We start from the raw sequence: 22739 nt of genomic DNA, 5'->3' as shown, positions 1-22739 counted from the left end.
CATGTGCCTACAGAATGTAAATACCGAACTCGCAGAGAAATAATTTAACAAGATTCAGACCCAGGACATGCCTTTTTAATATCAGTATAAAAATAGCTGATAATATTCCCAATCTTACTATCCAGGGACATTATATCTGTGGCAAAATTTCTAGGATGAAATTAGATAAGAAAAAACATGAACTGAGTGGTGAGACCACTCTGCAGTGTCAGCGTGCTTTGTGGACAGAACAAGCTCCCTGAGTGCTCAACACTCAGGTTGAAGGTTCACCAAGTTAGATCTGAGGGGAAGAACAAGGCTCTGCACCTTCTTTGTGTCTTGGCTGAAGGAAAGGAAGGAGGGAGCAGAATGCAAAGGATGGCCTAAAACTTCCCTCAGTGCACTGCGGTTCAAGAGTTCCTTGATGCCTTTGCAGCCGTGCAAAGGTGGTGTAGGTTTTCCATTACTCTCCTGAGGGTAACAGTGGTTCTCTGCAATGAGCTGGCATTTAAAGCCAGACTGACTGGCACTTCATGGTATGGCACCACCAAGCCAAGTACAGCATCTGAATTGGCACAGTGTGTGCTCTGTGAGACTTTCTGTGCCTTGCTTCTTTTTACAAAGCCTTCTTCTACTTGTGATGCACTGCTAAAAGTCTCTTCCTGAAGACAGTTCTTTTCCTTCAGAGTGGGACACTCTTCATTTTAAAGGTTGAAATCATAACATGGAGTTGTTCTGTTTGCTTTTTTTTTAATAATTTCAGCACATGCACATGCATTAAAAAACTAAGACTCAGATCACTATGCTGAGGGAGAGCTCAACCCCACCTTCTCAACATCCTGGATAAATCCTTTCTCTACCAGGCTACTTCGGGTTCAAATGCTCCTTGCTTCTGTTTCTGGAGCCGTGCCACTATACGATGCTGCCAGTTGTTCGTTTCTCTGTGTGACTCGTAGCCTCATGGTTAGATTACCTTTTCAGAGAAGGCAGATGTGGATTTGAGCCTCCATCAGGTTCAGGAGAAAAGGAGGAATACATCCCAGGTCCTGGTGAGTGTCCTATTATTTGTATAATTTGACACAGAGTGGGTCACACCTTCATCATGTTTGCCTTTGGAAGTACATAAAAAAAATTACAAAGTTCATTTGCTGTTTTTATGGAACCTCACTTTATTGCAGTTTGTCTTATTTTTAGATCAAGTACTGGATTGGGGTCTTTGTGGAGGTGAAGCAGATGGAAGGAATCAGGTTGGTGTGATGCTTGGGATATGTATGGGAAGTCAATCCTCATAAAGCAAATTAAAACCAAACAAGGTGATTGGTGAGTCTATGTGATTTTGGGGGTAGGGAGCATAAAGCAGACTTGCTCTTGCAGCATTGGATACAGAGCCACAAATTTGTTCCCAATACTGCTTCCAGCCCGGGCCCTCTTAGGTAGAAAGAAAATGGATCAGTTCTGAAGGATGTCTCTGTTCGCCTTTCATTTCACATGCACATCTCTGGTGTGTCTGTGGCACTTGGCACACTGTAGTCTTTCATCATTCCACAACTTGGCTTCCTGTGGTGTGAAATCATTAGCTGACAAACTTGCCAGGATTAGCTCTGCTCTGTGATGCAGTGGGGAGACGTCCCTGTAGAGTTGAGTTCAAAAGCAGTGCTGCCACCTAGACAGCAGATGCCATGTCAAGCGGCACTGGCAAACTAGGATATGGACTTTTCTCTCCTCTGACCATCTTAGCACAACACTCAAGATATCTCTATTATATTGTCCATTTCTTGTGATCTTGCTGGAAACAAAATCTACATTCCTTAAATTTGTGTATTGTATATGTTGTTGTCATGAGTTGTTGTTATATGGGTGTGGCAGTTTAATGAAGATGTGGTGAGGAGGTAATGGGTGAAACAACTATTTCATAAGGCAGTAAGAAATGCTGTAAGATGATCTTCTGTCTTTCATTGGAATCTAGTGTGTTATTTATCAGTGAAAATGCCATTGCAGAACAGGTTCATACAGGAAATGAAACTTCAGTGAAAGTAGATGTCAGATAAAATCAACATTCAATTTAGCTCACTCTGTGTAAAAGGAAAATATCCACAGGCTCAGGGACATGCAAAATCTTTTCTGGTTTGGGGCTTAAATTAACATCTAACTGAAATGGCTGTCAATATGCTTTAGTGATTCAGTGTACCAAAACTAAATTTATCTTCTAATTAAATGAAATAGTCAAAACCTAGCATTTAACTTGTCTTAATGAATTCCTAAAGAAGGGGCAGTGTTTAATAGCCTCTTTTGACTTAGTTGTGGTAAGAATGATAAAGGAAAGGAATTTAAAACTAGTGACTCTAAATGAGGGTTTTTTTTCATTTATAAGTGCAATTGAAGTAATCCTTATTTGTTTCAAAGTAATTTTGAAGGTGATGGAAACAGGTTTTTAACCAGGCCAATTGGATAATCTCAAAAAGGGGTAATGATATAAAATTACCACTCCCTCCTCCAACACAAAGCAATTATTAAAATTTGTTAGCCTGACTGCTTGGGATTTCATGTGACTTCTTACTGCAGAGGCAGTGAACCTTACCAGCAAATTCCAATTAATAAACAGGGCTTATTTTTGCTGCTGTACTTGATGGTCAGCTTTGTCTAAAGATAGAAAATCCATTTGAAAAGATTATAAAGCATGGTGATTCAGTAGATGTGCACTTGCTCCTTTCCACTGAGCTTGATTAGCCTTTTATACCTCACAATAGTTTGTCAAAAAAATTGGCAAATTTGAGGGAGTTTAGCATTTTGCATTTACAACAAAAGCCCTTGATATGGAAAGCCCATCTTGATTTGCTGTAATGCCAATAGCTCCCAAAGCCATGAAATATAGTTGACCAAGATACAAAGGAACACAAAAATTCTTGAAAATATTGAACACATCTGCAAACACTGAGGAATAATAAAAAAAAAAAACCATTGGACATTTAATGTCAAAAATGTGCTGGGAGGAGCCTATTTCTCCCCTCTTCTCTGAACAGCACATCCATTCACTCCATCTGCTTTCCTCCCTACTCAAATCAACATTATTGCCCTACAGGATATAAGCTGTTTTTTCACCTCTCTAGGTCTCTTGGCCATTCCACAAGTGATATTAGTGTTAGGAGTCATACTGATTTCATCCCAGTCCTAGTAGTAAACACCACAGCTTTTGTCTCATCAACACATGGAATACAAAGGGTTTCCCTGTGCTTACATATTCAGCATTGCCAGGATCCATGCTTCAATCGTCTCTGGCCAGCTGGCATGGACTAGTCTTGTTCTTACGACTGAAGGCTCATAAACAAGCTTGCTACATCCCAGCTATTTATTGGGAAATAGTGCATGGTTTTAAACTCTGGGCCTATGTTTAGGATTTGTTTGGGAACTGGTCAGGGCCTGAACCATACCAGGGATTGTTTCACTTCTTTAACAAGAGAAGGCAAAATCACAATGTCAGCATCGGTCAGCCAACAGAGACATAACCAGGTGGACATTTTAAGATCTTCCTGGATCTCTTTCTGGATCCACAGTCTCCTCTGGAGCTGGTGGGGCACCTACTTGTGGGGAATCTTAATTTCTCTCCTCCCAGCACAGGCAGTGGCAGTACAAGTGCAGAGGGGACCCCTCAAAAAATATTTCTTCAGTATCCTTGTCCTGTCTGTGAAAAAGGGAGCCTGGCTTTTGTTGTACAGGTACAGTGTTGCTTCTTTTGTACAGACAGTGGCTTTATTGTCTGTCCCTTTTGGGAAATCAAAAATTTCCCAGGGGTCAGAGACTGAAAATTTTTATTCAGCAGGGAAAACAGCACAGCAGAGGGGTTAAATTTTAGAAGATTCATTTCAACTAACACCTTTGAAAATCTGGCAAAATCGTATGTGTTTTCTAGTAAAAGATACTATTTCCTTTATTTCAGAAAGAGCAGGTTACCAGCCTGATATTTCCAACCCAATGCAAAGAGATCCTTAAGAGAGCTGAGGTGGCACTTTACTTAAGTCCCACGCAAATCTGACTCTCTGAGATTTATTTCTGTCAACTGACAGCCACAAACTCCAAATCGTGAAACTGAAGTGTAAAAAAAATCTCTTTCCTGTATTGCAGAATAGATTGCATAATATTAAGCTTTCAAGATTTCTATTCCTAATTTTATTGTAGCCTTTTTTTTTTTTTAAGTTTTTGTCACACAGCAAGAAGGGCAGAGTTGCCACATCCTTGCATCTTGTGATGAGGTATGTAGGTCAGCTGAGTCCTAGTGTGAAAAAGAAAACAAAGCATTTCTAGTTTATGCCAAACACTTCTCCTAATTGTAGTACATTTAATTCATCATGGGCCTGTCAGATTTCAGGCAATAGAATAAACGGGCTTTCAGAGATGCTGATGGCTCCAAGTGCGACCCTTTTTTTATTGAAACAGTTTTTAGTTCTGTTTGTTTGTTACAGAGTATTTTCCTCAGTGTTGTTTTTATGCTGAACTGAGACTTGGCAATGTTCTCCTTTGGAATGTTACACTGTCATGTAAGGTCAAAAGGGAAAATGCCAGTCGGTGTTTCCCAGTGATTGTACACATGTAACATTATGTCCTTTCACTGAACTCAGTTTTTATTTCTGAGAAATAACTGTTATTTTAGCTTGCACCACCGCAGATATTATTAGTCATAAACATATGCAGCTGCTTATGTCTTATGCTCCATAGTCAAAGAAAAATACCTATTAACCTTGTCATAAAATATTATCAATTCTACCTTTTCAGAACCAATCTTCCTTCCTTCCTTCCTTCCTTCCTTCCTTCCTTCCTTCCTGCCTTCCTGCCTTCCTCCCTGCCTGCCTGCCTTTCTTCCTGCCTTCCTCCCTCCCTTCCTCCTCTCATATTGGATTTTTCTGGGGGGATGGGCAGATAGGGAGGAGTGTAATAGCAAGGCCTAGACCTTGGACAAAGCTTTGGCAGTGACTGCCTGTATAACTGGTTCAAGTAGAGCTCTCTCATGCCTTTTGCTTCTAAAATAGAGATGAAAAATTTTACTTTTATCTGTAAATTCTTTAAGGAGTATCTGTATACAAATCTATTATTGCCTCTGCTAGAATGCCTCCAAGTAGTGTTTAGAAGCTTTTAGAAGAGAGGATTGGATCAATTCATTCTTTGACTTATTTTGAATCTCAGCCTTTTGAATCACAGAAATGCAATGCCCATTACCTTGGAGATGGACACATCTGCAAATCTGTTAAGTAACAGAGTACTGCTTGCACAAGCTGTAATTTAAAGGTTGAAAAACCTTGCATCATCCCTGAAATATAAACCCACAGATGCTCAGTTTTCCAACACTGCATTTTACAAAGATCTGAGCCAACTCCTTAAGCAAGCCCTTATGTAGTCCTGCTCAGTCCTTTTGAAGGGAAACTCAGTGTATCTTCTTTATTTCAGTATTAATTTGTCTGAATAGAGACAAATTAAAAACTAAGAATATATCTCTCTTGTTCTGTTTGATTACTGGAATGTCAGTAGGAAAGGAATCTTCTTCATTACAAAATAATCTCCCTTTCACACATGACCTAGTCTGAGCACATTTTTAACCACTTTGCACTTTCCTGGTGCTATATTGCCATAGGTCTCTAGCTGCAACAGCCTGTTGGTTTATATCAGAGGTGAGATGTCATAGGACTCTAACTCCCTATGATAATTGTGAGGGTTTTAATTCTTTCTGAAATGTCCTTTAAATCCTATTAGAGAGGGAGGTCCAGCTACAAAATCGAATCACACATCTCAATTCTTGACAAATGATCTTGGTGTGATTACTCCTGGCATTCATTTACTGTAGGAATGTCATTAACCACAAATACAGGAGGCTTATTTTTTTTATTATGTTAAGGTACTATGTTTATACCAAGCAAACCCACCAGTGAGTTTCAGTGAAGCGCAATGCACTCGGGATGGGCAGGTATGGCCCAGTAAATAGCCCTGTATACACGCCAGCTCTGGTCCTACAAGCAATAGGTCTGTGTTAGCATGGCAATGGCCCAGGGTAAGTATTGCTACCTCTGAGGAAGGGCTAATTCCCCTAAGTGTAGTGCTACATTGACACTGCATTATATTGCAATTAGTCTAAACCAAGCTGAAATACATTTACACAGTGATGCATTTCAGATACATGCACACCCAGATACATGCAGCAGATAGAAACTGCTCATCTCCAAAAGTGTAGTTACACTACAGTGTTGGTGAGCCTTGTGTTTATCCCAGGTTCCAACACCTTGTATTGCAGACAGACTTGTCTGATGTGGAGCAGAGTGGTTCCTGCTGGGGGTGGGGGATATAACTGAGAACTGCTTTGCACCGGAGTACACATTATATAAAATGGATATAGTCCTGTCTATACCCCAGCCCTGCAATACAGGAGCCTTCATGCTTTGGCTGGGGTAAGGAAGACAGATAAACCATGTCCACCCCACATTATAAAAACACTATCCTTTGTTTGAAAGATTCCTGGATCAAACACCCATTTCTGCATGATATGGCCATTTCAATTTTCCCTCCTTTGCTAAAAATAATCAATTTTTTATTTAGGTACCAGTGCAAGGTGGGTGGTTAGAAGTATCTTGATTATTGAACAACTTGCAAATGGAATACAAGTAACTTTCATTGATTTGGATGGCAAAAGCTAGGCCTCTGACTTCCGAAATTTAGCTTAAAACTGGAAATCAGCTCCCTTGTTGCTACATTTTGCAGTGAAGTCATAATTGTGCGTTTGACATTAGTCTGTTGCCATGGATAGCAGGAATCAGGGTAGGATGTGATGACATTAAAAGGTCACTTCAATCTCTAATAGCTGTGGTTCTGGAAATGACTAATGGCATTGTGCAGCTACAAATGTAGAGCTGGAGCAACATGATGAACTGTAACTGACTTGTATAAGCATAAATACCTCTGAGACTTAGAAGAAAGGATGACAGAACCCTATTAAAAAGCGAATGGACTTATTTTTTATTTTGTTCCTTTCTGAGAGAGATTGCATACCTGGTCATTGGAGAGCGTCATTTCATTGGTACAAAAATGTAACAGCAAAATGGGTGTATCAATAAATGTTATTTCTGGTATAAATCTATGATTGTATTTAAACAATTAACTCTAGGTAATTATTTACAGGGGATTTACTTGGACTTGGATTCTCAGCTGATCACAGGAAATAAGGGAAAATGTTTATTTTCAGAAGGAGATATTTGAAGTGTCTAACTGAAACCACGGAGTTCCTGCTTGATTTGGAACAGTTGGGCTTGATCTGGCAGAAGAACATGACTGAGTAATTCTGAATTGTTAACACAGTCCTGGCGGTTATGTCAGAAAATCTTTAGGGGAGGGGAAGGAGATGGAGCACAGATTTCTACTACAGCAAAAACTATTAAAACCAAAAGAAACAGAATATGAAAATCCTAAAGGCTATTTTGTAGAACTTCTGTGATGCTCTAATATAAACTTTTAATTTACTCATGCAGTTCATCAGGAAATAAAAAAAAAATTATTTAAAAAAAACCCCAAATACAAAGTCTTCCCACCATCCCTCTCCCTTATGTTTTATGTTTTCTTCTACTTCCTTTCCCTTCCCTTCTCTTCCCTTTCTCCCTCCTTTGCTTCCTCCCTTCTTTCCTTCCTTCCCTAAATTTTAAAAGTGAGGGCATTCTAGATCTGTCTTTCTATTAAGCTGGCTGTTTCAGCACTTAGTTGTGTAACCATTTTCTATCTGTGATGTGTTTATTAACTATCCAGTGTTGCCACATGTTTCATTGCACATTTTGCATTCCTGAGAACTGTTTGTAGATGGTTTCCTGTGTTTGCAAATCTGGGCAGTCCAGCCCAAGCTGCCATTCACTGCTGCTGAGAAAACGTGGTATCTCCTGGCCATTTGCAGAGGCAGTTGCTCTTTGCCTGCAGCAGGAGAATAACCAAAGGAAGTAAATCCTTTCTTTAATCTCAAGTGCAGAGGTAATTTTTCTCCAATAAAAAGTTTCCTTCTGAGGGTGCAGAACTGCACCACTGGAGCATCTGTCTTGTGTCTTGGCACATGCTAGACATGATCAAAGCAGCAGCTTTTGTTTAAAGAAATAGAAAAGTAGGGTTGCAGAACATCCAGAGATGGGTATATCACCACAAAGCAAGGAAGAATTGCAAGAGCCAAACTATATTAAATGGGCTTTTTTTGGCAGTTTGCTAGTGTGCAAAATAACAAGTTATATCAGGGGACACGGTTGTGGAACAGTTTAGTCAACAGATATTCTCCCCATTTTTCTCCTCCCACAAATTCCTTGTATAGATTTTGGGCATGTAGATTTTTTTTGGCATCCATTTTTCAGTTCTGTAGATAATCAGTCCAGACCTTAAAATAATGTTGCTATTTTCCATGACAATGAGAAGAAGCATTTTTTTACCAATATTTTTCGTTACTCGTGAGACAAATTTAAACTCTGCTATTAAATGACAATGAATAAACCTAGGCATCTGTTCATAAGAAAAAAACTCTCAAAATGAAGCAGATTTCATTCATACTAGTTCTACTTTTATGCAAACATAACATTGAATCAAGCAAAGCATTTCCATAGTATTTCTTTAAACCATTAATTAATTTTATATCATCAGTACAGAGAAGGCAGACATTCTTTCTCAATACACAAATAATCATTGAAATACATATTTTAGGCACCTGTTTTTTTTCTGGAACTTGAGCTCTCAAGTGTTGCATGTGAGTAATTATCAGTATCGGTGATCTCCACATGATTTTTTAATGCCTTGCTAAAAAGCGCTGATGTAACTGCCCAGAACCGTTTTCCTTTTTATACAGGGAGAAGAAAATCCCAAGCACTGTCATCATCAGCTGGCTTGTGTCCAGTAATTCCAATAATTTAAGTGATCAAGAACTGGGCATTAACTTCTCTTATATGTCAGGAGAGCAGGTAATAAAACACAACCAATCAGTCAAAGTGTAGCAGCTCTTTACTCTGTACTCGTGGGAGGAGAGGGTGAGATCACTGGCTCTGCGAAGCTGAAGTAAGTGACCAGCTGACTTCTTTGTTTGCTCGCCTGTGTGCTCTCCTCTGGCAAAGCAAGAGACAGGCACTGCTCCCCGCTACTTCATGAATAAGGGGCTTTCCCATGGAGCCCCTCTGCACAATGAAGCTCAGAGATCTGGTGACAGTTTGTGTCTCCATAATTTCATTTTTTCTTACACCACACCTGAAGAAAGAAACAGGTTAATTAATGAGAAGAGTGATGCACAGCTTTAATTCTCATTGTTATGACTCTGAGCAAGGCCCCACGAGAACACTGAAGTAATTACGTTACATTTCCTTCTGGTTTAGCTACCAGGCCTGGATTTGTTCACAGAAGATTTTACAAGAATTTTTTTGCCGTCTTTAAGACTGGCATTCACCCTTTATGTCTTGGAATAGTTTAGAATGTGTCATTTCAATTCTGAAGAACAGATTCAGGCATTTATTGCTAAGAGACCTCCTATGAAAGAAACGATCGTACCTCTTGGGAGTTTTAAAATTTTTTCTCTTAAAGTTTAATGTGTCCATACTGCATTGTAATGGGCTACTTGATTTTGTGATTTCTTATTCAGGACCCAAAGCAGTCTATTTCAATTTATACATAATATGCATCTTTATAATTTGAGTTCAGTCTTCTTTAGAGCCATAGAAGGCACAGTACAGTAGGTTAACACAAAATGCTATGAACTGAATTCTTAAAATACAAGCCACACTTCTATATATTGTGTGTAATAAGACAGGATTTCCTTTTTCTTGTGCCAAATACGCTCTCATTTAAAGCACAGCTATGAGAAGATGTGTTATCAGTCAAAATTCAGCTTGGTTTTGGATTGTTAATCTAAATGAATTAATCTAAATAAAACAATGAAAGAGGAGTTGTGTCTACTTGTAACTGGAAGTCTGTTGTGATTTCCTCAGTACTTTGAGGAAAACACCAGTCAAGGAGGATTCCTCAATTGCTCCCTTCATTTCAGATAGAAAGGAAAATATGTTAAAGTATGTCCAGTTAGAAACTGCAGAGAGGGGCTTAATACACTGTGGTTACTCAGAATTAAGATTAAAATGCTGCTTGATAGCCCCTGGCTTTTTTTAGTAGCAATTATTCTGAGTGCATGATAATACTTGTAAGTGACTGTGTGTGCTTTAAGCTCTTCACTCCTTGATATGCTCTTGAACTTGTGCCATTTTGGAAGGGCAGTAAATCAAAGGTTTTGATGTGGTGAGACAGGACTGACGTTATAAAATTAACATGTCCTGATTACTACCCAAGAAACACAGACTCCCAGACAGTGTACGCTTTTAGAGTTACACTCATCGTTAACTGACATTAAATACACTCTTGTCTTATTAAAATGCTATTAGGGCTGTGACTTAATGATTCACTGTGATTTTACGATAGCCTGTGCTAAATATTTTAAGAAATTTTTAGTTATTAACTAGTTCAGTAGAAAAGGATTGTATTGGCCTAATATATTATTGTATAAGCGGTGTTTTCAGTACTGTTCACTGAGTATTGTCAGATACTGGTCTATTTGGTTGTATAATATCACTATGGTTTATCATATCCAAGACTCATTAATAATAAAGTCATTCAGTCCATTAATCCGTTTAAATAACCTAAGAGAAATTTGATGTAGAGACTGAATTAAACACAAGTATGGTCATGCACATGCACACCTGTGTATACAGAGCTCATAATGAATTACTTTCAGAACATTTTAGTTACAAAGATGGAGACCAGCATCCAAAAGCTAAGCAAGACATATAGATAAACTACTTTTTGCTTTAGGTAAGTCTTCAACTTCTAAAAGTGTCTTACAAGCAGCTCTGCATCTAAGATGCTTACATTTTAATCAAGTGCTGTCAAACTTTTTGATGACTAAGAGAGAGATTACACTATAGCTGTTTACTCAAAGAATCCAATGGCAAATAAATTTTACAGTGTTAAAGGATGATGGAAATGATCTGAGAACCATTTGAGAATTCTTTCATGCGCTGCCAGTTTGATGGCCTAATTTGAGTAATGAGCAAATTTTGCTATGCCTTGTATATGGATTCTGCAAATACCTGGGTTTCAGATTTAGCATCACTGCAAGAATCCAGGTTTCTATTATCTGTGATAAATGTATATTACACTGTCAGATAAATTATATTATCCACTTTATCTTAAAAAAATGCATTCTAATATAAACAAAATTCAGAGTGGTTATTGGCTTTTATAGGATGCCAGTGGCCTTTATAGAATGCCAGAGCAAAAATCAAAAGGTTCTTTGTGATCCTAAAATATTATAGGAAAAAATGCACAGATTCATAAATGGATAAATAGATGATATAAGTAGCCACTTATGGAGGAATCCTGACATTGCTGGAGTCAGTCTTCTTCTTTCTTTCCGTCTTCATTTATCTTTGAACTTTCTTAACAAAAATTTTGAAAACTGTGTTTATGTCTGTGTGTTCAGCTTACTGGAGACAGCGGGATAAGGCAGAGACTGCAAAGAATATAGCCAGGTATGTCTGTTTCTGTCTGTGACCAGCTTACTTCTAAACATTTGAAATACAAATTCCCGATGTCCTCTCCTGCAAAAGCACAGTAGCAGTTTGTCTGTTGAACGTGTTCCTTTAACATTTCATATATGCAATTCCATTTTCACTGTGTCAATTAGCTTCAGTGAATGAATACAGCATAGTGCTGGTCAGCTGCTGTGAGGAATGACACAACTCTTGGTTCTTAATTAAAATAATTAAGAACAATTTATTAGAAGGACAATCAGTAAAAAAAAATTGCAAGTACAAAATAATTAGGGATCCAAGAGAATTAAAGCCAAAAAACTGTGTCCGCAGAGATTAAAGACTGGTCGGCCGAACCAGCTCAAAGTCCTCAATGCAGAGAACCTGCAATGCTGGGGTGAGTTCAGTTAATCAGAAGTCAAGGTAATTAACATGGTCTCTGCAGAGAAATAAAGGCCTGTGCTCCCAGCATTGGGCTTCCCCAGCACCTAGTCTGACGTGAATGGCACCTCTGATCTGGTTTCCAGCAGGTTTATAGAGTCTGGGTCCCGCCCATGACTGCCCACTGCCCAGCCTCCATGGTCTTGGATGATTGGTGGAGTCTTGAGGTGAGGTAATCTCAGTCTGCCAATGGCTCGCTGTTGTCTAGGGGAAAGATGTTATCGGCTCCAAAGGTGGGAAAAGTCCTCATTAAAATTCCAGGTTGCCATGATGCTGAGTTGTAGGCCAACGGCCAGGTTCTAAAAATAGCTCTCTGTCAGTTAGAAGATCTGCTTTTTGGCAAAGTTCAAAACTCACTTAAAACTTACAAAGGTTAAGAACACTTGGTAAAAGGTCTAAAACTGGGTTATAAATATTTCAGAGAACTCTTAAAAACGAGGTAATTAACTTGGACACATACAGGAATTAAGACATTGTGGGTTTTTACACTTTTTAGGGACTAAAGAGGGAAACAAACTTGTGAAACTTTTATTAACAAGGGATTTTTAAGGAGGAATCATGTAAAATACTAATCAGGGGAATAACTTGGGAACTTAATAACTCTCAGCTGGGTTGAGGGTAATTTGAATAAGCAATAATTAAACAATTAACAATTAAAAGTTAAAACACTTAATATGCAAAGGCTAACACTCAATCTGATATATGACACCTGCTTAAAATCCAGTCTGTCTGCAGAAGATATTCTACGCTGCCAAGACTTGTGTGATACGTGTGATATTAAACGCAGGAAAGCAATTGCTATCCTCCTGATGTGTAGCATAAAGACATACTCGAAAGAACTCAGCTGAATAACTCTTGCTTTACAGCAGTTATTCACCCAGAAAAAAAATTAAATGTGTGAATATTCCAGATTACAGTATTAGTTGGAATTTTACTTGATCAAAACAAAGTAGAATATAAAGGCAGCCTATTTGAGGAAAGAGTGGAAACAAGACAGGGAAATTTATCATGAGGGGTTTTCTGGTAGAGGAGACTGGCTCTAGATGGAGAAGATTTAAAGAAGTGGACAGAACAGCACAATGGAGAGGAAAAAAATGGGTTCTGTGGGAAGTCTCCTCCAAAATCTGCACTGTCTTGAGGCAATGCCATTATTCTGTTGAGATTGATGAGATTTTTCTCTTGGCTTTACAGCAGCCAGGATCTCACTCCTGATGCTTATCACTCATGCTTGACCTTTCAGGCAAGGAAGTCATTGCAATTTACAGTACCTCAAAAAAGAACCTCTGCCATATGACTATTGGGCTGAGTATGAAGACAGTCTTTATGTGCCAGAAAGGCAGAGATATACTTAATTCACCTGAAGTGCATCAAAGTCAGATTTCTGTATCAGATCACTCTGTTTACAGAGCAGGAGGAAAGCTGGGCATGTCTGGATTTATCCCACATGTTGACTCACAGCTATCCTATTGAGAGCCAAAACCACTCCTAGTAACACTTCCAGTCACTAACAGCAACTGCCAGCCAGCAAAAGTAGATAACGAGAGGTAAACTTTCAGTCTGCTTTAGCCTGAAACTTGAATCTTGGTGGAAAAGGGATTTTATCTGTTGGAAGTAGTAACTGGAGGCACATCAGGCATCCTCTATTCAGTGGTCAAGTCTTCAAAGGATTTGAGAGCAGTGGAAGTTCTTGCATCTGGAAAGCTCTCCTGAGCTACACTCTTCAGTGCCAAAATTGGTAAGTCCATGTTGTAGCAATAAGCTTACCTGAGGAACTTGAAATGGGAATTAAATTGAAATTAAAAAAAGAAACATCTGTGCTTGACTTGCAGTGTTTTCCATATAATCTCTGTTTAATTTACAAGTAGAATTTCTCCTGTACTCCTGCCATGTGTAATGTGGGCTCTGATTATCCTGAAAAGTCTTTCTTCTTATTTCAGCACCATCAAGAAACTCTTCAGTCATGTAGCTAGACTACTAAAAAGTTCCATTGACACAAAATCCAGTGCCTAAATACTTAGCAGAGTTGGAATAATAGGATAAATTGAATACATGCCAGTATCTTCTGACACAATTTCCAGCAGAGATGTTATTGAACCTCTTAAGGATGTGTTTAACAATACCTGTATTCATCACCTTTTAATTGTAAATGAAGTATGAGTGACACTGTTTTATTATATTGCAAGGAGATTTTCATGCTATTTAACATGTGTCTTCTCCTCTAAAAGATGACCATAATTATAAGGATTGGGATGACCACCTCATAAGGGAAAAAGGACTAAGCTAGACACTACTTGTCCTATGGAATTTATTTATTTTTTAAACAATTTTCAAAAATCTTTGCAGAAATATATAGTATCCCACTGATAGGTTTAATTTATTGGCAACTGGCACTGAATTCCTCAAAACCTTTCCACCACCAAAGGTTTTACTTTACAATTGCATTTATATCTTGGCCTATCTAACCTTCATTGTACATATCATGCACAAACTTCCTTCAGGAATGTGGACAGTAGGTTTATGCACCTATCTGATACTGGGTCTTTGAGCTGAGCTTAGCATATGTTCCTACTGAATTTAGAAATTGTGCTTGTAGTCATTAATTCTAACTTATTGAATATATTTACCCAGTAGATAGAAAGTTATATTTTCTTGGATCTGGAACAATAGCCTAAGTTACCCCCAAGCTTCAACAGGTTTCAAGTTTGGTTCAGATTTTGACTTGCATTCCACCAGAATGAATACTTGCTCTGGCATCTGAGCTTATTGACTAAGTCACCTCAGGCAGTTGAAATCTACTTCAATTCGTAAAATTGGCCTGAGATATGAATGTCTGTCCTCTCCTCGGTTACAAAGTGGGCATAGATGTGAACTTGGGCAAACATGCATAATGAAATTGAACAACTTATTGGTAATCAACAACGTTTTAGCTAAAAAAAAAAAAAATAGAAGAATTTAGAAGAAATGAAAATGTTGCAGGAAACAGGGTAGCAGTCACAAATGAAACAGCATGCCATGAGCTCTAAATAAAACTAGAGACGTCCCTTGATATTGTATCAGCTTCTTAACCCAGACCTTTCAAGCTCTGCAGACAGTACTGAAAGGGTGAGGGATGCCTAGGTCAGACTCTTTTGAAGCTGCATAAATCATGACTATATCCTATCAAATGGATGGTCTTACACCATTGATCATTTCTTGGAAGTAAGATGAGAAGGCCTGGATGTCCCACCCTGACCATGAATGCTTGGACCAGCACTGCTGTTGTGTGTCTCACTTCTGCTTTGTGATTTCCAATGTAATGCCACATAACTCCTCCTCATTTCTGTGGGCTTTTGCTGGAGTTGCATTCTGCATATGGACTTTTCTGGAGCAAATTTTTCCACAAGCAACATAATATGGCTTCCATCCAAAGCTAAATATCATTCCAGTTCTCTTTCCTGAGATGAAAAAAAAAAAAAAAAAAGAATTATGATAAACAGGCTCCTAGTACTGGGTGATGAAAGGAGCAAAATTAGGGTAACTTTTCTAGCTCTGATTTTCTTTTTGCATAAGCAAGTGAAAGAAAAACATTACATTTCTATTTTCACTATTTTATTTGCTTAGAATCTGTAACAAGGAAATGGCAGCAGACAAAAGCAGCATTATATGTTCAACATAAAATTTTGCAAAACTGCAATAGAAATAGAGGGAAGATTGCTATGTGTCTAATTCAGGTACTAATTTTCATGGAAATATTTGAAGAATAGCCAACAGAAATGTATCCAAGCACTCTGAATAAAGGTATCCCAAAATTTAAATCAAGAAAATTAAAAATCAATTTTAAGAAGACTAAGGATAAAATTTTCTCTTATTCTTGTGTGAAAGAAGTGAGAATGATAGAAGTCCCCCAACAAAATGAAGTGTATTTTAGCTGCCATTCCTCCTTTCTGGGATCTCAGTCGTGTGTGTTGAGAAAAGCTCTTCCATTTGTTGTGCTGAAGGGTTGCTAACTGTCTTATTTTCATTGCTCTGTTTCCACCTAGTGCTCAAAGTGCACATTGCACCAAGCTGTACGTATGTTCTAGAATCCAGAACTGCAAATCGGTGTCGCTCTCTGTTTTCAGGGAATCTGCAGTACAAATAAGCAAGTGTAAGATTAATTATCACTTTCATAAAAAGCACCAGTTCCCAGAATAAAGCGTATCAGGTGTCTCCATGGTCTTTGCTGCACGATCTGTTCAGAAACAAGAGTGTCAGTTATTTGGTTTTACTCTTAGAATCCCTCTTGTGGATGCATTTTTTGTGGTAGTTCTCTTGTTAACTGAAGACAAATGAATGCATGTGAATAAAAAAGAGCACCCATAGTAACTGAGAGACACTCATTACTCTCACAGGCACAAGTGTGTGCTCAGGATGAAGTGTAGAAAGGGATAGCTAAGACACCTGGAAGCTCTGAGGTGGACTATCATCCAGATACTTTCCTCATATAGCTCAGGTTATAAAATACCTTTCACATTTTATAACAATCATAGCATTTTGGTAACACAACTGGAGGATTCAAAAACTTGATTGTACCGCAGGATGAAAAAAAGGAGAGATTTTGTAATGGACTATGAAATTTGTATTTTTTTCAGGAGGTTGAAAAGAGCTAAAGACACAACTTGTGGATTTACCTTGCCAAATGTAGCAAGAGGCTTATGGACAGATACAGGCATACACAGACAGGACAAGTGATGTTTTTAATTGCTTTCAGCTTCTGAGACAAAATTTTTATGGTATATAGACTTATAAATATCAAAATAGCTAAATAACACTTAGTTGTACCACAGGCACCATCTGAAAAACACAGTATGGTTATTTCTCCTGGTGTCTGATGTGTAGGAAGATGGAACCTCCTGTTCCACAATTTGTAGTTTGAACATTTTCTTTAGGAAAATGATGTGAACTCCTGCTTTTCCCTTGTGCTTTCTCTTTGAGCGTGTGCAAAATATGAACAAGTTAATGCCCAGACTAAGAAACTGCAATGTCCTTGGCTTAGGAGAGTGTAATAATCGCTGGTCTACCAGGTAGGAGCAGCACAACTGTGGCCACCTTTTCCTGGATAAAAGCAGGGTAGCAATCACAAATGAAGCAACTTGTCATAAACTCTGAATAAAACAAGACAGACCCCTTTGAACTACACCACCTGTGATAACATTTATTTTATAATAAAGCTTCTGCAGCTTCTCTGGTTTATTAAGTGCCCCGCACTGACTGCTGCATTAGGCCACCCTGAAAACCTATATTGGACCAAACTCCATCCGGATATTGGTCACCCAGTTTAGATGTGAGGCAGATACCAAGCTGTTTGCTCCAAGCCATGCAGATACCTCTACAGAGGCATATGTGTATGTCAGTAGGGAACCCCGAATACAATGGCCTGCCTATGGAATTTACATTTTTCTAGGTAGAGGCAACAGGTGGGCTGAAGTTTTTTTACAGTTCTAGTTTTAGATTTAAATTTCATTTTACAGATCAATTTTTTTAACCTTTCAAGAGACTAAGAGCATAGGACTGTATAGGTCAGCATTTTCTAGCAGAACCTCCTTGTTAAAATACTGTATTTTTTTTACCACTTTGAACATTGCTATGAACTCTGAGCTACAGAATGGCTCAAGCCTACACCAGTTTTTGTTATGCAACCTTCTTGCTTGAATAGTAAAATCAAAATTTATTTACAGTCAAATTCTCCTTATTCGTGAAATAATATTAATTAAATGGTGCTTTTGATGGAGAATGAATGGGTAGGTGTAAGTGAACAGCATTATTTTATTATACTATCTGTTGCTACCTGAGCTCCCCATTCCTGAAAGAGAGTTTCCTGCATTGAAGCATAGATTTGGTTTGATTTGAGTCCATAAATCAGCTGGCAGGAAATGTAAACTAGGGAAGGGATTGCTGTGGATCTAACTCTACAGTACAGAAAGCAGTCCTTGAAGAGGGCAGGGTCTGTCTGTGGGGTCTGTGAGAAAGTCCCACCCATCTGGAAACAGCTGCTCTTGTCTTGGATCATGGTAAGGTGAGAGGCTGTTTTATTCTCTACGGTTGCCCAGACAGGTGAAGACTATCTGAGTCTTTGTATTATTTCAGACAGTGTGCCTTTCCAAGGGGATGGAACATAGGACTTTGTTACAAGAGAAAAAAGTACTGCCTGTGTCTGAAAGCAACTATAAACTGTTGCAAGCAGAATAATTTTTTTTTTTTAAAGTATGGGAAGCCTCAGTATTATCCAATATAATTAAAATTAGTACATTTACTTCTAAATAATTATTTTTAATAATATGTTTAGTATTTCTTGTCTTATCATCCTTCAAGGAACTGCTCTTGGCAAAATAAAAGCTTATTTCCTTGGAGGACTGTATTTATGTAAATACTTAATAGATTGTGATTAAATTAAATTAGTACTGTGTATCCTCTTCAGACTTGTCTATATAGTCCTGTCCTGTGATCTTTGCACTAATGAGTGTTTGGATGAGAATATGTGGGGGTTTTTTTGGGAGAGAGTGTGGAAAATTAAATCAACTAAATAAATTATCACACTTAAAAGTGAGGGGTAACCCTGCTTCAATATTTGTAACGTTTCACTGGCAATATCATAGTTTGAATCACTCTTTTTTCTTGCAAAGGCTGTCAGGAAGAAGGGCACTTCTGCTTTTAATGTTTTCCTTTATAGAGGCATGGACACACTAGATTAGACCCACACACCATCCAGGCCAGTAATTTGTTTCTGACAGAGCCCAGAGGGAGATGCCTCAGAGGAAGGTGCAAGGACCTGCAGTCAGAAGCAAGGGCACTGCTGTCCTTCTAATATTAAAGTAGTAAATCTGTCCATGCAGCTTGAGCAGCCTCCTGAAGATTCTAGTGGTGCCAGAAATAATGAATAAACCCTTCACAGATTTTTCTGTCTATTGCACTGAGTGATTCTGAACTATGGCAGTGGTTCTCAAGTCTGATCCTTCTTTGAAGCTCCAGTGTAACAAAATGGAATGGCTGCTGTGACTTGGAGGCACTGCATGGGGCTGGGAGGCAGGGGCTACAACAGCAGGGGCAGATACCAATCCAAGACCTATAACCATTCACAGCTGAACATGCCTAAGCATGTTTACTGAAAATCCCTATCTGCTGAGAGAGGTGAGCGGATATTTCCTTGTGACTGTTACAAGGGAGTAATCTAACCTCTTGTGTTTGGTGCTGCTTTGTCACAATTTCAGAACTTGCAGTTGTCTTGGTCTTACTCTCAAGTTACTCCCTGAATATATGGGTAGGACTTTCAAAGGTCTCAACAATAAAATTAAAGAAGTTTGAGGGAGGTCAGACATAACCAGAGGATATGTGACCTCACCACGCCAGTGACGTGTCTGCCACTTACACTCAAAGCTGAGTCAGGCCATCTCTGCCTGCTTTAAATAATGCATGGAGCCAGAGATCCCTGATTATGGAGCCACCTGAAATTCCCTTTCCCTTTGTGCAGTCACCTAGGAGTGGTCAGTGCAGAATTACTGAGGGCAGGGATTGTCTTAGATCTGGCTTGCAGGTGCCTTATTCTGAGCTCTGTCCATCTGGAACCTGAGACAGGTGTGTGTTCACCACTGTTTCCTCAAAGTACTGACTGAGGACCACTCCATTAATTACAAATTGATGAGAAAGTAATACAGGGGACATGTGGCAACCTTGGGATCAGAGACTCTGCATGAATAACCCAGGGGCCAGAACTGGGACTCCTCCTGGTTGTATGGTGGCACACTTTTCAGGACAACGATAGAGAAAGCTTGCCATGTGGAACTTTAATTTTGTACATGACCATATTTAAGCTCAGTAAACTAATATTTATATTACACATACATTAAATTTACTGTAGAATTAAAACACATAAAGTAGTGCTTCAAGTTTCACTCATCTGCATACTATCGATGAAGTCTGCTTCTACTCTGTGGTCATATATTTACCTGAATGCATATTCTGTACCTTGTTGATAAATCAAAGCAGTTGAGTATTTTACCTTCCATAGTACTACTGCTAATGAGATACAGTACATCTGTACTCAGATTAGCTTGGATGTTCATCACTGAGCAACATCTCTAGTATTTACACAAAACTACAAGTGATTAAATACCTCAGTGGAAATATTGCAATATAACATGCCTATTTATTATGTTCCTCTCCTTTGCTTCTAATACATATTTATGCTTATATTTAAACATCTTCCTGTATATGAATTTTGGAATTTGGGCTTCTAATATACTTTCTTTCTGCAAACTTTTTAGTAGTAATTTCTGTCACAACAGAAGAATGAAAATAAATCAGTACATTTTAGTAATTACAAGAAATTATTTAGAAGGCAGAAATGGAGATGGTTTACATTTCATTGACTTTATAATTATAGAGTTGCCAATGTATGGGTGATCACCTCCTTCCTTCTTGTTTGTTATTAAATGAAGGGTTCAAGGAAGCCCTTAATTTTTTTCTACATGGTTGTCAGAGGTGGGATGTGGCAAGAATAGGAGAAAATGAGGAAGGAAACAGGTTAATGCTGTCACATGAAAAGAAATGTATATAATTAAAGAGAGAAAGCACGGGCTTCTTTTCAAAGTTATTAATTCTGTCTTGGTCTTCCCTCTGGGGTAGTAGCAATTTATATGGTGTACATGCGGCTTAGGGAGAAGAGAAATTGTCTTTCATCACAAGAAGCAGGACGGTCTGTGCTTTAGATGGTTGAATCTAATCTAGTAAAGCCACTAGTGCTGTGTGCCAGGGCTTAGTACTGGGGCTAAAGCTGTTCTCCATATTCATTAGTGATCTGGGCAAAGGAGCACAGTGCACCTTCAGCAGGTTTGCAGATGATACAAACTGGGCAGACTGGCTGGTGTGCCATGTGGTTGTGCCCCATTCAGAGTGACTGTGACAAGCTGGAGAACAGGGCAGGGAGGAATCTCCTCAACTTCAACTGTAAAGGCAAACCCTTATATCTGTGGAGGAAGAACCCCAAGCACCAGTACATGCTGGGGGCCCACTGGCTGAAAAGTTGCTTTGCTTAAAAGGTCCTTGGAGTGAAAGTTGTCAGGAAATGGAAAACCAGATGACCGTGAGCTACTAACACACCTTTCATGGCATAAAAGGGCAGCAGCTTCCTGGGCTACATTAGTAAGAGCATTGCCAGCAAGATGAAGAGGATCCTTTCTCTCTCAGCACGGGTGAGGCCACATCTGGAATACTGTGTCCGGTTCTGGATTACCCAGTAAAAAAATGATATGGTTTACTGCAGCAAGTCCAGTGCAGTGATGATTAAAGTACTGAAGCACATCTGAAGACTTTGGAGGTCAGATGGCTTCTTTAAAACCTAAAGAGATAATAGTTCCTGTCATTCAAATCCTCAAATTTTACCCTTCTCAGCAGTGTCTGAAAGATATCAAAGACCATTGATATGAAAACAAATGTTGATATCAGAAAAAGTTACTCCATATGGAAAAGGACATGAATTGGTAATAATTAGCAAATTACCCATATATACCAAATGATGTTTTTACTAACCTTTCCCATATGTATGCATGCAGAGATCTGAACAACGTGTGATTTGTAGATGAGAGAAAAGCTAATGCAGTACTTCAAGAAACTTTGGAGACCCTCAGAAGGGCCATAGATGGTTTCTTCTAAGTGTTAGAAAGTCCTTTTAATTGAAATCCTGTGGGAGACCTCTTGTGTTAAAAACACTGTAGCTGTTAGGGCAGTGAAATTACTAATAACTATCACTAATAACAATATGACTGAATTTACAGAGAGGTTAAAATACTGGTTTTAAGGTGTTAATTGTCCTTTTGTTTCAATAGTTGTTAAATTAAGGTGTTAACTTGAAAGAGCTGGTTTCCTGTCTGATATAAACCACCCAAACACACTGTGGCAATGGAATGTTCTTGGCCTACCTTGAATATTTTTTTTCTCCACATGCTTTACATCATTTCTTTTGATTATGAGAGTTGCAGTGAATTAAATCTTGATGTTTGGTGATCTGACCAAGGCTAAGGGATTGGAGAGCATGGCCAAGGGCAGGACAGGCCAGGAACAACTGTTACTTTTGGTGGAAATGTAGTACTAGATTAGTTTAAATTGATAAAGAAACCGCACCCTTGCTGTTCACTGCAAAACCTATTGTCAACACCCATTTACTGGATCACTGCACTGTACAGTTAGATAAATGACAGAGATACTGATTCAGGACAACCTCTGTGGTGTTCCCTGAACATGTAGTCCCTGCAGTGAGGAGGCTGACCTTGCAAAACCCTGAGAAACAATTGTATTGAGAGGCTATAACTGCACTTACCCTCATGCATGAACTTCTGAGTGTTGCTTGTTTGTGGCACTGTCTTCAAATCACTTGGTTCCCTTGTTTGCAACTCAGCAACCCTCTTTTCTTATCCTCTGTGTTTGCCTTTATTTGCTCCTTCTGCAGCATAATTCAGATGTTAATCTGAGTGTTTTTCTGTCCAAACACAAGCCATGTGGATGGAATAGCTGACATGCCATGCATTGTTCATGGCATAGGTCTCATGCAACATCACTGCTCATCCTGTCTCTCTTCATTTGATTGCAGTTTTTCTAAAGAGTACAATTTCCAGGCAAAGAATTTTCTATTTTTTACACAAACATGTCTACCACTGCTTAAAACCAGTGGGATACATTAACCTTCATTTACAAGGATACTGTTCTTGAAACCCTTTGTGAACACTGCCATGGAGGATTTGCTTTGTCAGT

The 22739-nt window shown here is 38.7% G+C and overlaps 1 protein-coding gene across 6 annotated transcripts in view; it reads left to right on the top strand.

Moving 5' to 3' along the window:
- The first annotated feature begins 13477 nt into the window (after positions 1 to 13477).
- SCEL (sciellin) overlaps positions 13478 to 22739 on the top strand; it is a 69689-nt gene continuing 60427 nt past the window's right edge. For 3 of the 6 annotated variants that reach the window (XM_042029614.1, XM_042029613.1, XM_042029612.1), the window contains exon 1: positions 13478 to 13713. The gene's annotated coding sequence lies outside the window, so the exon portion shown is untranslated. The remainder of the gene's footprint in view (positions 13714 to 22739) is intronic. The other 3 variants (XM_042029610.1, XM_042029611.1, XM_042029609.1) reach the window with 1 other exon arrangement.

The sequence above is a fragment of the Corvus kubaryi genome, unplaced genomic scaffold (assembly GCF_017639235.1).
Source record: "Corvus kubaryi isolate FWS band 111438036 unplaced genomic scaffold, C.kubaryi_AGA036_p1.0 37328, whole genome shotgun sequence".
NCBI lineage: Eukaryota > Metazoa > Chordata > Aves > Passeriformes > Corvidae > Corvus > Corvus kubaryi.
This window is presented reverse-complemented; position numbering and strand designations above follow the sequence as displayed.